The sequence below is a fragment of the Chrysochloris asiatica genome, unplaced genomic scaffold (assembly GCF_000296735.1).
Source record: "Chrysochloris asiatica unplaced genomic scaffold, ChrAsi1.0 scaffold00002, whole genome shotgun sequence".
NCBI classification, from domain to species: Eukaryota; Metazoa; Chordata; class Mammalia; order Afrosoricida; family Chrysochloridae; genus Chrysochloris; species Chrysochloris asiatica.
The window spans coordinates 49,296,755-49,305,982 of record NW_006408520.1 but is presented as its reverse complement, the minus strand read 5'-3'; positions in this window follow the sequence as shown (position 1 = coordinate 49,305,982).

Here is a 9,228-nt window from a genome sequence, read left to right as displayed (position 1 = left end):
TCATTCTCCACTCTAGTCCTCTGTGGCTATGTCACTGACTCTCAGTCCAGGAGTCCCCAGGTCTCCAGTAGCCCAACTACTAGCCAACCAGGTCTCCACCCAGGTTCACAGGAGTGTATTGAATGTAGTAGGGCTTAGCTCGCAACTTCATTGCTGTTTTTCCCTCACTTCCCCTTATCAGTGACCAGTGTGGTCACCAATCAGAGCACATGTCTGCTCGTGTATTCCCATTGAGTCTCAGTCTTGGAAGGGGGTTTGCCCTGAGGGGACCCAACCGCTTACCTTGATGTCTCCTGGGTGAGCAACTTGCTTGTTCTTGTAGTAGTCAGTCAGACAGCCATTATTGTTTTGTGTTTTTCCTGTTGGTCTTTCTTTCAAGAAGTATCTTCTGTTCTTCTAGCCACTCCATGCTGGTCTGCTTGTCCTTTACAGTAGATTGATCTGACTTTTAGTCTAGCAGCTAATTTGGAGCATGGGCCCATGGGAGTCTATAGGTGGTGCCTACCATAGAAAGAGGCAGCTAAGAGGCAGCTACTGGGCTTTGTCTCCTGAAATGGTGAGGAAGGGCTATCCCTTCAATGAAGGTCAACAGTGAAGATCAGAAATGGCGGCTGCTAAAGAAGTAGTGTCAGAGAGTTCAGATAAGTTGAAAGACAGTTACTGGGAAGTTTGAAAGATAAGGAGTGGAGCTGGAAAAGCACTTGCTTGTCTCTATTAGCCAGGGTGTCACCAATATTGCTCCTGTGTCTTTTGTGTAGCTGACTTTTCCCACAGCTACTGAGGGAACATGGATTTGGCCTCTGACATCCACTAGGGGACCACAGCTGATAAATTTAAAAAGAAAGTGTCAATATAAACAAGTTAGTCTCCTAAGTCTACTATAACAGATAACCACAAATTGATAGCTCAAAACAACAGAAGTTTATTCTTTTACAATTTTGAAAGCCAGAAATTCAAGATCAAGGAGTCTTGATTGCTATGAAGCTCCTAAGAGAGAATCCATTCCAAAACATCCTCCTAGTTTTGGGTGGTTGCTGGCTATCCTTGGTGTTCATTGGCTTGTAGATGTATCACTCCAGTTCCTGCTTCCATCTTCACATGACCTTCTCACTGTATCTTTGCCTGTTTTCTCCTTTCATTCTTTTATCAGGACTTACCATTAGATTTAGAGTTTACTCTTAACCTTATTTCATCTTAAGTTCTTTACTTTAACTACATCTGCAAAGACCCTTGTTCCAGATAAGGTCACATTCAGAGGTTTTGGGTGGACATGTATTTTAGGGGCCACAATTCAGCCTAATACACAGTCCAATGGTGGTTATGTGGTTATGTGCTATGGGGTCGGTTCTGACTCATAGCAATCCTGCATAGGGTTTCCAAGACTGTAAATCTTTTCCGGAGCCGAAAGCCTAATCTATCTCCCACAGAACAGCTGGTAGATTTGAAATGTTGACCTTATAGTTAGCAGCCTAACTCATAACCAACCCACCACTCTATCAGAGCTTCTTATATATCCCAATACTACTTTGCTGACTGTTAAATATGAAGCAAGGTATTGTTGGTGTAAGTAGTATAAACATGAACAAATAAAATTTTAAATCACATAGTATATATTATATCATCCAAGATCAGCTATAAGTGGGCTAGTGGATTAGATCATTCCATTCTCAATGTATAATTAATCCTATCATTTAGACTCCTTATGAAGTTTGTTGTCTTCTTTCTCTTGTACAGCTCTATGCCCTTCATGAACATAAGAAGTTTTAAGTCCTATGGGAATTTTTGAAATATATGATGCTTTCTTTAAAAGTCTGCAACACCTACAAGGAATCCTACCTATATAGAGAGTGGGTCCACCACATTTGTTTTCTGACAGAAACACGATAGTCTTCTTTGTAAGATTTCTGTATGAACTTCATATGAAAAAGGTCACACTGATCTCTTCTCAATTCCCTTTCTGGACCCTTTCCATTCTCTCTCTTCCCCAAGTTACCCGCTTTCCCTCTGTCCTCCTGCCAGCATTCACCTCTGTTCTCTTCTTATCACTGCAATGGGTAGGGGAGTGGAGTGGAGGAGAGCCACCCTCTCCTCCATTTCTCCCATGGTTGTTTCCTGTACCTCCAGCTAACAGTCTGTGTTTGGTACAAATGCTAAATGCATGCCCAGCTGCTAACCAGAAGATTGACAATCAAACCTATGCAGAGGCAGCTTATGAGAAAAGATTGGTCATCTACTTTGGAAAAGTCGGCCATTGAAAACCCTGTGGAACACAATTCTACGTTGGCACATCATTGTGAGTCAAAATATACTCCATGGCAGTCAATCTAGTTTTTGTTTGTTTACTGGACTTTAGGTTTTCCTCCTAACCTATAGCTCTTGCTCTCTCTGCTTCTATTTATTTGATGAAAAGGATTAAGATCCAGCTAAAAGTGGCTTCATTTTAAATCCCCTTAAAAGTTTCTGAGACTCACAAAATCTCTCTGGGTTCCAGAGACACAAAGTCTTCTGTGTCCAGAGGCCATAATGCTTCTAAGAGTTGAAGAAGTAGAGATCGGAGTCCTCTCCCATTTCCCATTTCCCTTTGCCCATTTTGGAAATAGGGAACCCCCTCTTTCTCCACCTCAATTGGCATAATGGCATGCAGCTATTTGGAGGACTAAGTTATAGGTGGAATCCTGGTATGACACTGTAGGATAAGTGTTTGACCACAAGGTTGGTTTGAACCACAAAGTCGGCAGTTCAAACCCAGCAGCCGCCCCTCAGAAACCCTATATGGTATAAAATTGAGTCAAAACGGGCACTTAATAACAACAACAATAACAACAGGTTATGGGTACTGAATTGTCAAGTTTTTCCTTGATTCCTTTAAGCTTACTTGTGTTAGGTAGGGTGTAGACAAGAATCTTAGATCATCAACCATAGAGCTTAGGCATCTAATGATTCCATTTAGCTGAGTTAAGGAGACACATACTTTGAGCAAGAATAAATAAAAGAGAGACAAAAATAGCTTGAGGAAGACATGGAAGAACTGTGAAATAAAGATAGAAAAGTCAGAATCTATATACAATGAGAAAGAGACTTTGCCTTGGAGAAATTCTGTGGCCTTCTGAGCAAAGGAAAACCACTATTTCTTTTATCTGCAAGCTAAAAATGACCTGAATGAGAATTGATAAGAACAGCTCCCAGTCCAAAGAAATCTAGAAAAAGGAAGCCCTGTGTGTTTAAGTCCATCACTCGTCTATCAGTTTGTCATACTGTGGTGGCTTGCATGCTGCTGTGATATTGGAAACTATGCCATGGGTATTTCAAATACCAGCAGGTCACCCACAGTGGACAGGTTTCACATGAGCTTCCAGACAAAGATAGACTAGGAAGAAGGAGAGACAGACTACTTATGAATATTTTAGTCACTGAAAATCTTATGAATAACAGTGGAACACTGTCAACACTAGAACACTAACTACTGAAATATGATGAAGAGCATCAGAATATTGTCAGATACAGTGCCAGAAGACGATCCCCCCAGGTTGGAAAGCACTCAAAATATGACTGGGGAACAGCTGCCTCATCAAAACAGAGTGGACCATGATGCCACAAATGGACCTTTCAGGACCTTCATTTGCTGATGGGTCACAACTCAAAATGCGGAGAAACAGCTGTAAACACCCATTAGTAATCAGAACATGAAATGTATGGAGTGTGAATCTAGGAAAATTGGAAATTATAAAAAATGAAATGGAACACACAAACATAATATCCTAGGCATTAGTGAGCTGAAATGGACTGGTATTGGCCATTTGAATCTGAGAATCACATGGTTTACTATGCCGGGACTGACTAATTAAAGAGGAATGACATTATATTCATCATCATAAAGAACATATCAAGATCTCTCTTAAAGTACAATGTTGTCTGTGATAGGATAATATCCATATGCCTACAAGGAAGACCAGTTGATACCACTGTTATTCAAATTTATGCATGAACCACTAAAGCCAGTGATGATGAAATTGAAGAATTCTACCAATTTTTTTAAGTCTGAAATTAATGAAACGTGCGATCAATATGTACTGATAATTACTGGTGATTGTAATGCAAAGGTTGAAAACAAAGAGGAAGGATCAGTAGTTGGAAAACATGGTCTTGGTGATAGAAATGATGCTGGCGATCGCATGATCGAATTTTGTAAGACCAATGACTTCATTACCAATACCTTTTAAAAACACTGTTACAGATTACTATACATATGCAGCGCACTAAATGAAATACAGATAAATCAGTTTTACTACATCTGTGGAAAGAGACGGTTGAAAAGCTCTATAGGGTTACTCAAAACAAGGCCTGGGACAGACTGTGGAACATACATCCATTGCTCATATGTAAATTCAGGCTGAAGATGAAGACATTTTTAAAAAGCCCACAAGAGCCAAAACATATTCCACCTGAATTTAGAGATCATTTCAAGAACAATTGTCATGAATTATACACTAATAATGACAGAAGACCAGAAGAGTCATGCGGTGACATCAAGAACTACATACAGGAAGAAAGCAAAAGATCATTAAGAAGACAAAAAAAGAAAATGACCAAAATGTGTCAGAAGAGACTCTGAAACTTGCTGTCCAACATAGAGATTTCAAAGCAAATAGGAGAAATAAGGAGGTAACACAGCTGAATAGAAAATTTCAAAGGGTAGCTCCAGAAGACAGAGTCAAACATTATAATGAAATGTGTGAAGATGGAGTTAGAAGATTCACCTGGAGAGTAAAATGCACCTGACCCAAGCCATGGTATTTTCAATAACCACATATACAAGTAAAAATTGGATAATGAATAGGGAAGATCATAGAAGAATTGATGCATTTGAGTTAGGTGTTGTAGAAAAATGTTAAAAGTACCAGGGACCACACAAAGAACCAACAAATCTGTGTTGGAAGAAGTACAGCCAAAATATTCCTTTGAAGTCAGTATAATCAGACTTTGTCCCTCATACTTCAGACATAATATCAGGAAGGACCAGTCCTGAAGAAGAACATCATCCTCTGTAAAGTGGAGTGTCAGCGAAAAACAAGAAGACCCCCCAACAACATGGATTGGCACAGTGTCAGCAGCAATGGGCTCAAGCTTAGGAATGATTGTGAGGCTTCAGGACTGGGTAGTGTTTGGTTCTGTTATGCATAAGGTGGCTATGAGTGGGTACCGACTTGACAGCACATAGCAACAACTACCACACATGCTTAAGTTAAGCTCTGAACTGCTAAGCAAAAGGTTGGTAATTCAAACCTACCAGCCACTCTGCAGGAGGAAAGATGTAGCAGCCTGCTTTCATAAGGATAAGTCTTGGAAACTCTATAGGGCAGTCCTATAGGTTGCTCAGTTGTTGTTGTTGTTGTTGTTGTTAGGTGCCATCGAGTTGGTACTGACTCATAGCGACCTTATGCACAACAAAACAAAGCACTGTCCTATTCAGGGCCAACCTCACTACTGTTGCCACTGAAGTCCATCGATGCTGTTACTTGGTCAATCCATCTCGTTGGGGGTCTTCCTCTTTTTCTCTGACCCTCCACCCTACCAAACATGATATCCTTCTCCAGCGACTGGCTCCTCCTGACAATATGTCCGAAGTATGAGAGATGAAGTTTGGCCATCTTGGCCTCCAAGGAGCACTCTGGCTGCACTTCTTCCAAAACGGATCTATTGGTTCTTTTGACAGCCCATGGCACTTTCAATATTCTCCTCCAACACCATAACTCAAAAGCATTAATTCTTCTACGGTCTTCCTTATTCACTGTTGAGCTTTCGCATGCATATGAGGTTATTGAAAATACCATGACTTGGGTCAGGCACACCTTAGTCCTCAAGCTGACATCTTTGCTCTTCAACACTTTAAAAAGGTCTTGTGCAACAGATTTGCCTAATGCAATACGACATTTGATTTCTTGACTGCTGCTTCCATGAGTGTTGATAATTTATCCAAGAAGAATGAAGTCCCTGACAACTTCAATCTTTTCTCCATTGATAAGAATGTTGTTGGTCCAGTGGTGAGGATTTTTGTTTTCTTTACATTGAGACGTAATCCATACCAAAGGCTGTGCTCTTTGATCTTCATCAGTAAATGTTTTAAGTCCTCTTCACTTTCAGCAAGCAAGGTTGTATCATCTGCGTATCGCAGGTTGTTAATGAGTCTTCCTCTAATCCTGATGTCACATTTTTCTTCGTATAACCCAGCTTCTTGGATTATTTGCTCAACATACAGGTTGAATAAATATGGTGAAAGAATACAACCTTTTTCACACACCTTTCTTAATTTTAAACCATTCAGTGTTCCCATGTTCTGTTCCAACAACTGTCTCTTGGTCCAGTTACAGATTCCTCATGAGCACAATTAAGTGTTCAGGAAGTATAAATATGTAGCTCAAATGGGCCTTAGCTTTAGCTATCATGAGTATTAATGTTTTATAAATATTAATTAATTCTCAACTCACACTGGTTTCTTGCCCTGCCTCCTCCCCTGACTGTCCCTCTGTAAATAGTAAGTCCCTAAGACTTATGTAGAATCAGTACTATGCATCTGCTTCGGTAGAGCCTTGCTGCAGCCTTGCCTATCTGAACCACTTTCAGTTTACCACTGAGTATGACTGTCCTGCATAGACCTTTCAGCTGAAGAAACTCTGTGAGCTGCTGTCCTTCTCAGACCTATGCCAGAGCTGACATTGTCTTTTATCCTGGACCCCGTTAATCATGATAAAGAGTAGGCAACTCTTGTCCTCTGCAATGTGATTGGTGTGTGTGTGTTGGAGTGTGCTCACAAAGCAGGAACACTTGGGCGGAGAAGTGTTACAGGATTTAGATAGAGAGTTCGTTCAGTTAACCCACCAACAAAACCTCTATTGTATAGGTGGGAGCTATGGAGTCCTGGTGTGGCACTGTAGGATAAGTACTGAACTGCTAACTGAAAAGTCAGTAGTTCAAACCCACCAGCAGCTCTTGGAAACTCTATACAGGGTCGCTATGAGTCAGAACTGACCTGATGACATTTAACAACAAAAACAACAACATTTGGGGCTATAGGAGCCCTTGTAGCACTGCTAACCACAAGGTCAGTACTTTGAGTCTACCAGCTGCTGTGATGAGGTTTTCTGCTCCCGTAAAGATTTATAGCCTCAGAAGCCCTATACAGGGTCAGTTTGAGTTGGAACCGACTCTATGACACACAACCACAACTACCACCATCAGGAGCTATTCATAACCTCCTTCCTTATGCTTCATTGCATGCCAAGCCAGACTTCCCTTGGGAGAAAGTCCTTTCCAGGGACTTTGTACGGCCCCAACATCTTCTGCCCGCCCCAGCCCTGTTGGTACCTAGCACTTGCTTGGACTCAGCTGTGAACAGAGTTCAAGAGGTTTTTTTTCCCACAGAAGAGTCCTTACCCTTTATGTGAAACAGTGCAAATATAAACTGGAGAGGATACTAAAACATCCAGGTCTTGTCTCAGGGCCAACCTTGTACAAAAGGGTCAGTGCCATCATATTTAACAGCTTTGAAGAACAACTTGACATACCTTTGGAAGATTCTTAGCAAGATTTTCAACCCTCTACCCCTTTAACTATCCCTGCTTTTGTTCAAACACCAGAGTTTCAAGCAAAAGTTTAAAAATCTAATTTCCCCCCACTTTTGTCTTAGGATTGTTGTGTCAATTGGTTAGAAACTATTGGGAATAAAATAGATCCAGTGTTTAGCTTATTGCTGTATTGGTTAAAGAGATTTGTATGGAACATTCTAAAACCCACCATCCTTTATAATATTATGTAGAAAGAAAAGTGCACCCAAATTTTCAAACAACTGATTTATAAATGGAATTTGGAACTTAAGCCTTTGATAGGACACTAAGTTGCTTGTAACTATTGTACTATCTTCTCACACAGTACATACAATGAGAAAAGAAAGTGATTAAATGAAATTGTATTTTTACCCTTTCCAATCATCAATTTTCTGTCTCTACCATCACCTTACAACTTAGCTCCTTCCTTGAGAACAAAACAAAGCAAAACAAAACAGATTCTTATGTTTAACCATGGTATTCTTTACAGCTACAGTTACAACAATTTCTTTTACTGCAGATAGTGACATCAACACTTACTGTTTCTACTTCATCACTTTCTACTCTCTCCTCAACCTCTTGCAATCTGATTTCACCTTCACTGAGCTGTTGAAACTATTCTTTGAGAGATCAAAATGGTCTAATTGACAAATCCACACATCACTTCTGATCATCTTCAGTTTCCTTGCAGCACTGCTGAACATTGTGCCTTTAAAAAATATCTTTTGATTTCCCTGACATTATGCTCTGCTAATTTCCCTCTATATCTGTGACTATCTCTGAACAGTTCTCCCTTACTGGGTTATTTTCCTCTTAAATACAGGACTTTTAAAAAGAAAATGTTGTTTGGATATTAAATGTATCTAGATTAATATAAAGAATACCTGTGTATCCACTACCCAGCCTAAGAAATAAAATATTGCAATGCAATTGCAGTTCCTTGTGTATACCTTCTTAATTGTTTTTTCCTCTTTCAACAGCAATGAGGTTTACCAGTGTCCTGAACTTTGAAACTATCACTCTCATGCATTTATAATATTACTAGAAATATTAGTAGTGATGTCTTCCTTGTCTACTTGAACAGGTTGCACAAGTCTAAGAAAGTGTTTTTTTTTTACATAGAGCTCTGGTGTGTGGCACTGTAGGATAAGTACTGGACCACAAGGTTGGTTTGAACCTCAAGTTAGCAGTTCAAACTCACCATCCTCTCCCTGGAAACCTTATACAGGGTTACTATGTGTCAGAACTGACTCGACAGCACTTAACAATGACAAAATGATATAAAAAGTGCTCAGTAAAATATGGCAACTTGCACAGACAGATGCATAGGTATTATTTTGCCTGTATTGGGACATTTTATAAATAATATTATACTGTATAGTGTACTCCTGATGTGGTGCTGTTGTGTAAACACTGGACTCCTAAACACAAGGTCAGTGGTTCAAGCCCTCCAGTTGCTCCTTGTAAACCCTATACAGGGTTGCTATGAGTCAGAAGCAATTCCATGGCACTTAGCAACAACAACAACAATGTTATACTGTTAAGTGCCACCAAGTCGGTTCCAGCCCATAACAGCCCTGTATAGGGTTTCCAAGTAGTAGCTGATGAACTTAAACTGTCAACCTTG